This window comes from Anarhichas minor, unplaced genomic scaffold (assembly GCF_050575085.1).
Source record: "Anarhichas minor isolate MPS153535 unplaced genomic scaffold, ASM5057508v1 ptg000079l, whole genome shotgun sequence".
Taxonomy (NCBI): domain Eukaryota; kingdom Metazoa; phylum Chordata; class Actinopteri; order Perciformes; family Anarhichadidae; genus Anarhichas; species Anarhichas minor.
Window position 1 is genome coordinate 676446 of NW_027466525.1, and position 8417 is coordinate 684862.

The 8417-nt window shown below is 41.6% G+C and overlaps 1 long non-coding RNA gene across 1 annotated transcript; it reads left to right on the forward strand.

Moving 5' to 3' along the window:
• The first annotated feature begins 429 nt into the window (after nt 1–429).
• Nucleotides 430–3787, forward strand: LOC142938021 (uncharacterized). Its single transcript, XR_012949477.1, has 5 exons — nt 430–1246; nt 1417–1601; nt 1810–1936; nt 2181–2237; nt 2674–3787. It is a non-coding gene; the product is annotated as an uncharacterized LOC142938021 (long non-coding RNA).
• Nucleotides 3788–8417: the final 4630 nt, after the last annotated feature.

Here is an 8417-nt window from a genome sequence, read left to right on the forward strand (position 1 = left end):
TACCGCGGATGCTACGACATACTATTATGTCGTAGCTAACGGATACAACGCTAGCTCTCCTACACAGTAAATCCCCCGGTGTTACATATGCAGTGTCAAAGTCCATGGACTCTGTCAGAGTTATTTCAACAACAGCTTGAGTAAGATGCCCCCTAGTGGTGGTGGACATGTACGTAGTTAAACAGGTGGTGTCAGAAGTACTCTGAGAAGCCCCGCCCACCTCATTTCTGACCCATCTGGATTTTTCACGCCGCCATTTTCTCACCGTCTTTTAGTCGCCTATTAAAACAAGTATTTTGCATTTCAACAGTTTAGAATAGCTTCATGTTGTTGGTTCACCATATTCCAGCTGTCTTTGCATTTTAAAATGCTGGAGTACAAAAGGCTAACGTGACCGAGTTGGTGACTAGCTTATGTGTGAGGTCAACCGGGCCGCTAACCATCACATATGACACGGGTTTGTTTCAGTTCATTTGTAATGCACATTATTTAATGGAGACGTTCTTTGTCACGTGAAGCTCATGCTGCTCATCAGATGAGGGACACATCAGTGGGGACTGTGCGTAACGTTTTCATCTCCCTCTTGCTTCTCCAATCACGGCTACAATCTGTCTCCACGGCAGCATCTCGTGAGCAGTCCCAACCATCATCCCTTGATTCCTCAGACTCGCAGGATACAGCCATCATTCCAGAAAGCCCTTCTGTGAAACACCAGAGGCTGCATACAGAGGCTAAGCACGTCAGCGTCGACTCACACACACCAATACTTTATTGTGACGCATTGAAATCTGTTCCTGATGAAGATGGCACACTTGGAGATTTTATATGACGGTCTGAAGGCGTTGCTGAAGTCATGATTCTTTATTTCCAGCATTTAAAGCCTCTGGAAACTCAAATCCACAACAGCCTTCTAATCATGTCACTGAGGGTCTCTTGTACATGATAGTAGGCTTCTAAAAAGTATTACAAAAGTACAAAAAAATAGTTTTATCCAAAACTAATTTGGTTGTGATCAGTATTGATAATAAGGTATTTTCTATCTTGTGTAGAATCAGCCAAAGGAGCGTCTGGTGAAGACGTGTCTGGAGGACCAACTGTCAGACGAGAGGCCCAGTTTGTTCCAGAGACCGCCCTGAGCGACGATGAATGCAAAGAAGCCATCTCACTGATGAACCATTCAGCTGATGAGGACACAGTCAAGAAGAAGATGAAGCTGACAACATGACCCTTGACCCCCAGCAGTCAGGTGACACACTGTCCCACTTTCCACGGTTCAAAGATGTCAAAGGCTCGGTGAATATCTGACATGTTAGACGGACAGTAAATGGGCGTTGTAGTGACACTCAAACAATAAGTAACAACTCAGTTTGGTTGGCTATGAAATCCTGAAACTGTCCCCCAACATGCCCACCCTAGGTTAACAGGGTTCCCCTCTGATGTTTGGAGAGGATGCATCAGGCGAGCTTCTGGAGAGGTGGCCGACCACACTGAAGACAAAGATCATCCAACAATGCAGAAAGCTTCCATCCATCAGTGAGCTGGAGGAACACCTGCTGGCAGATGGTCCTCCTGAGGATGGCACTGAAGTGAGGTTGACTTTGGTAAGCTGTTTCTTCTTTTATTGCACTCAGATTTGAAACATATCAACAACATGTGTCAACAATTACATACCAGCACAATGTGTAAAGCTGGATTGAGATCTAAAATATCAGATGACGTTGTGTGTACTGTATATTGAAGTGTTTGGCTCAGTGTTGTGACATCGCAGATACGCTGAAGTGTGTTAACATCAAACTGGTGTTGCTCCAGGTCGGGACAGTGACCTGTCTTCAGTGTTACTGTTGCTGCACCTGATTCACCTTCTGCTCCGGGTCGCAAGAAACCAGGAAAGGTGTCGGCGTCCCAAGCAGAGAAGCATCTTGTGGTGTTCAACAAGGTTTGTGTTTGTTTTCTAATTTATGACAAGTGTTAAATTATAATCAGTGGTGGGATTCATGTTACTATAATTCCACTGTTTCTGGTGGTGAGTAGAACTGCAACGATTAACCGATTATTAAATTAATCACCAACTATTTTGAAAATCGATTAATCGGAGTAATTTCTTTAGAAAAAGTCCAAATTCTCTGACTCCAGCTTCTTAAATGTGAATGTTTTCTGGTTTCTTTCCTCCTCTCTGACAGGAAACTGAAGATCTTTGGCTTGTGAGGGAAACTGAATATTTGAGGACGTCATCTTAGGTTTTGGGAAACACTGATTGTCATTTTTCACAATTTTCTGACATTTCTGAAACAAACGACTGTTGTTGATTAATTGTAAATAATCATTAGTTGCAGCTCTAGTGGTAACTAGACATGTAAATGATGACTTCATCAAGTTAATAACGCAGAAATGTCAATGGCCCGATGTCCCCCGACTGTAGGATAGTGTAGTATAAAGTGTTCATCATCTGATTATTAACTGCTGTAGAAACGCTTGGTTAGTGTAAACCCTACTGGGTAAATCACAGGCAATGCAAGTTTAGTAACTCATTACTTTTATATGCAGTAATTGGTAAAGTCATTTCATGACTTTTGAGACGAGTAACTGTAATTACTAACTTCCAATAACTTGCCCAATACTTCTAATATTACAACTATGTCGTTGTAAAGTCTCTCCGTGTGTTTGTCTGCTCAGACTGGACCAAACATCCAGAGCACCGTGATGTCATCACTACCAGCACTCAACCCTCCTCCTGCTGCTGCAGCTGGAGGAATGACATCCACCACTTCTTCATCCTCAAGACAAGAAGTCCAAACCTTGCAGGTGAAGCTCTTCTCTTGGTGCTTTGGATGAACTGTTTGAGGCACATCATACGACACCGTGCTCCACAACACGTACACGTTGATCCAAACCACTGTGTGCGACGTTGACGTTGGCAAAGTCAAAGAGTCGTCGTGCTGCTGAAGTTGGGCGAGGTTGCTTCATTAGTGCTTGAAGTTACTCCAACATCATGAAGGGTTTTGTTCGTCAGGCCGAGTTAACTCGTTCAGATACGCTTGTTAGGCGTTTACGATGGGTTCATGGTTACTTGCCTGGAGAATGTGCTCAGACTGTGTTTGGTACTTTTCAGTAATATCTGATGAAATGGTGCAGCCATCAAGACATGGAGTCTTAACTTTGAATGTCTAGTTTAATATGAGGAGCTGTAAAGATTACAACATGGAAACATACCTTTTTAACATTTGTATGACATCGTTCATATCCTGTACATATGAACAACATGAATATAACATAATACTTCCTGTAATCTCATGGAAATGGTTTTATTTCAGCGTTAGCTTGTTTCAGCTGCTGCTCACCAGACACAGTGAAGAACACTTGGTGCTTCAGAAAGTATCAGTCAGAAGGTTTTTCTACTAATAGTTGGTGGTTTTGATTTGTCTCTGGTGATAGAAGATTAAATATGTTTGTTTTGGACAAAACAAGACATCTGAAGACGTCACCTCGGCTCTTTTTCACTATTTTCTAACATTTTCATGGACTAAATGATTAATAGAGAAAACAACCAGCCGATCATTCGATAACAACAATAAGCTCATAGTTGTAGTAAAATAACAAACCACACAATTAACTCACCCAACCAGAGGCTGAAGGCCTTTACACAATGTGACCGTGACTAATAAACATACAAATACTCACCTGTGAATACTATATGTTGAAGGCTTTTATTGTGAAAGGCAGGAACAGAAGGAGTGGATCTGGTCTGAACTTCCTCTGTTGAGGTTAAAAGGAGAAATAAAGTTGACCGTCTTGGTTTCTAACAACAGAGCCTCTGTGTTGTTTCATTAATACACCACGTGATCGGTTGATGACTTTGTTAAGAACAGTCTGTTTCTGAACAACTGTTGTGTAATAATCACATGAATGAATCCACATGAATATACAGTAGATCACATCTGCAGCAGTGGACCACACAACCACAGACCATCATCAAAGTCTCTGCTGACTCGTGGTGTAAGGGACCGATGTCCCTCCGTGATCCGTACTGACCCCCTCACCGTTCATCACACATGTGAGCCTCACACAGTTTACCGTTAACCATCACAGTGTCAATAAAGTTTTACTGACGATGGTTATCCTCCAATATTCAGTCAAACATGTGATCAGGACGTCATTTATGTGTTTCTAGTCTCTAGAGGAGAGGAGGAGAAGAGAGAGGAGGAGGAGGGGAGACGAGAGGAGAGAGGAGGGGAGAGGAGGGGAGAGGGGAGAGGAGGGAGAGAGGAGAGGAGGGAGAGAGGAGAGGAGAGGAGGAGAGGGGAGAGGAGGGAGAGAGGAGAGAGGAGAGGAGGGGGGGGAGGAGGGGAGAGGAGAGGGGAGGAGGGGAGAGGGGAGGAGAGAGGAGAGGGGAGGAGAGAGGAGGGGAGAGAGGAGAGGGGAGGAGAGAGGAGAGGAGAGAGGAGAGGGGAGGAGAGAGGAGAGGGGAGGCTGAAACATGTCCATAGTTTCATAGTTATAACAAGTAGAGACTCCATTTCTTTCCTACATTGGTAACACTTGTTGGAAACATGTTGGATTTATAGATTATATTGTTTAACATTTCTTATCAAAGAAATTATCAAAGAAATTAAACTTGTGTTTTTTCTTTTTAATGATTGAAGTCATCATAACTGTGTTATTGTGCACTAAAGACATGTTCTAGTTCTCTCTACTTCTAGTCATCATGGTTCTGTTTCATAGAGGAGGACTTTTATTTTGTAGAGAAAATAAAGACAAGTTTTTGTGTAATTTTCATTTTATTTCTGCATATTGTTTCGTATTCTCTCTGTAAGTTGAGACGTGTGAGGAGGCCTTGGTTGTTTGTGCTGTTAAACCCTCTGCAGTGTAATGACTGCGTGGTTCCACTAGAGGGCAGTGTGACAGCAGAACACAGAGGACACCTTCAGTCCACAGCAGCTGACTCATGTTTGTGTTCCAGCTCCACCTGTCCACACACCTGCTCAGCTTCAGCTCCTGATTGGCTGCTAAACAACAGGAACAATAACTGTAACACACTGGAACCTCCCACAATAACTCTGAACACAAACGCAGCGTGTTTGTTCTCACCAACACGCCTCCATTGTTGTGCACACCAAAGAGCAAAGCTGTGATTTCTACGTGATCTTAATGGTTACAGGTGTTTCCACAGCTTTCTAATGCTTCTTTAGTTTGTAGTGATGAGTGTAATGGAGAGAACTGTGGGTAGTTATTAGTAGAAAGTGTGTTTTAGTGAGTAAAGCAGAACTGCTCAGTAGAAACATGAGCTGATACTTTTCAATCACCAGTTTGTGTCTCTTGACAAGTGGAAAGAAAGTGTAAAATAAAAAGTCATGATGTGAGAATGAAGTCAGTGCATTGAGAGAAAAAAGGTTTAGTTTGAATTCTTTAATTCTTAAAACATTAACGTTACACTTTCCCCTCTAAATATTGCACTTCAACTGTAAAAATTGGAGATCTTGACTATAAATAGATACTTTATTAATCCCGCAAATGGAAATTTGTTGGTGGAGAGGGTGGTCCGGGTTATCCAATATGGACAATAGTTTCTTCAGTGTCCTCCTCTCCACCACCTCTTCCAGATAGTCTTGTTTGCAGCCAATGATGGAGCCGCCTTCTTAACCAGTTTGTTAAGTCTGTTGGTGTCTCCTGCTCCAATGCTGCTCCCCCAGCAGACTACAGAAGTACAGTGCACTGGTCACAACAGACTGGTAGAACATCTCCAACATCTTGCTGCACACGTTGAAGGATCAAAGTTTCCTCAAGAAGAAGAGTCGACTCATCCCCTTCTTGTACACGGCGTTTTACAACAAAATGAGACTTTCTTAACCTGCTAAATGATCTTTTCAATCAACAAATTCATGTGTACTTCATGGTACAATATAACCGGGATCAGAACAGTATTTGTTATGTGGCCTCTCTATACATATGATGCTGGCTCTCCACTCATGACCATAATAACCACTGAGTTCACTCACTGATTCAGTTATTAGTGGTATGAACGGAGTCCAGAGCGTTGTGGGCGAGAGACTGAACCTCAGGTTGCTTCTTGTATGACCGCCTCTGCTGTCAGCGTATGAGTGTGTGTGTGTGTGTGTGTATGAGTGTGTGTGTGTATGAGTGTGTGTGTGTGTGTATGAGTGTGTGTGTGTGTGTGTGTATGAGTGTGTGTGTGTGTGTGTGTATGAGTGTGTGTGTGTATGAGTGTGTGTGTGTGTATGAGTGTGTGTGTGTGTATGAGTGTGTGTGGTGTTGACGTGTAGTGTACAGCGCTTTGAATGATCAGAAGTCTAGAAAGACGTTAATCAACTGAGTGAATTGAGAAGGAGGTGCACCTTGTGTTTTACTGTCCTATATAAGACACACGAGACGTACTCTTTAATAAAATAACCTCCATTCATGCTGATTTATTTTGGCTGATAACTGTGAAAAACAGAATGTTGTGTTGAAGACCGAGCGGTGAAATAACGTGAACTGAATGAAATGTTTGTCCACTGCAGCTGTTTCTCTGTTGTCTTATGAACCAATGAGTGTTGACACGTTGTGTGACATTAAAACACAAAGACATAATACACACCCACTTATTCACAGGTGAGGAACCTGCTCTTCAATAAACTGAATGCGTCAACAGGTGACCGCACCCTGCATGAACGGAGTGTGTGTGTATCTCTATGTGTGTGTGTGTGTGTGTGTGTGTGTGTGTGTGTGGTTTTACAGGTTTCTCCATCACAGATGGGTTCGTCATAGTCGGGTGTTTAGTCGTCTGTGACTGAAGGAGCAACAGAGGAAGTGAACCCTCTCCTTGACTCTACCAGATGTCTTGGAGCTGCTCTTGTTGGGACTCGACTGGTCCTCCTGTGACGTCTCCTGCTGCTCTTCCACTTCCTCCTCTGAAGCCGCAGAGCTGTCCATCGCTGCCTCAGTGTGTCCGAGTATCGATCCGTCCTATCGGGAGAAAGACGGACACGTCACCGCGATCCCTCCATGCTGGTCTGGTAATGAATGCATCACACACGCACAATCTTTAACACACACACACACACACACACACACACACACACACACACACACGACGTGTTCATGGAGTCTTTTATGAAGAAATAAATCTTAATCTATGTGAGTAAAGTCTTACATTCAAGGGTCTGTATTCATTTAGCTGAATAAGTTAAAGTAAAACATCCCCACACACTTGAATGAGACGCTTCGTCACAAAGCTGCAGGATCTGTATTATTGAACCTGTAGGATTGATGAATATGCATCTTGGGTGAGGTCTCTCAAAACTCATTAATGCTCTTTAGTTCATATAGTTTGGGTCCTTGTGCGTTTTAATAGTTTTACCGTTTAATCAAAAATACAGAAATAACACAATAACAGAGAGCCAAATAATATTATATTATTATTATTATTATAAATATTTAAAGTCAAATAACGAGCCGATTTAGTTTTTTGGAAATCCCTTTTTTGTTTTTGCCTTTAAAAAGAGATGCAAAGCACGACGAGTAACCCGGAAGTAAGAATATTTCAAAATAAAAGTCAAGGCAATAGAATGACAGTTACAAGAAATTCTTATGGTGTGTTCACACCAAACGCGGCGCGAATTATTCGCGCCGCGTTTGTTGTCAACACGGCATTAGTCCATAGTGCAAGCACATACCAGAGTAACATTAGAAGAAAATACATTAATGAATATAAATAAATAATCTCATCTCGGCCCTTTGACCTCTTCTGTTTAACTATTCAATTCAGGATTTAAGTGTAAGAAATAAGTCAATGAGGTAGTTAAATTATGTTTAATGTTTAATAAGAACTAACCAAACGTCTCTTTATCTTTCAATTGTCATTATTTATTGCCTCGTGATCATGATCACATGCTCACTCTTCCATGTAGGAATGTTTGGTTCTTAAATGACATAAATATAACAAGTAAATACATGATATCTAGGTCACAAATTAACCATCAAAATCAAGTATCAGATGAAATAATCAGCATTAAATACATCTGTATCAATAAACCAGATAATTAACAAAGACACAGTTGAATATGACTAAATATGGTTTAAATACACGTATACTGCCATCTAGTGGTAGAAAGGTGAACACTCTGCGTTCACTAAATCTACAGCACAAACAGTGGAAAAACTAATATCAGTGCCAACAGCAACAACTCCGTGAACACAAAAATGACTTTGATTAAATTATATTACGAACTGTATTACATCAAACAATTCACTGATTAATGGAGAACTAGATTCTTGCTGAGTACATGAATAAATTAATATTAAACTTCATGTAGTCAACTACTGTTGCTAACACACTCCCATCTACCACATTTATTTATATATATTCATTCATGTATTTTCTTCAAATGTTACGCCACGGCCCCGTTCCTCGTACGTGGCTA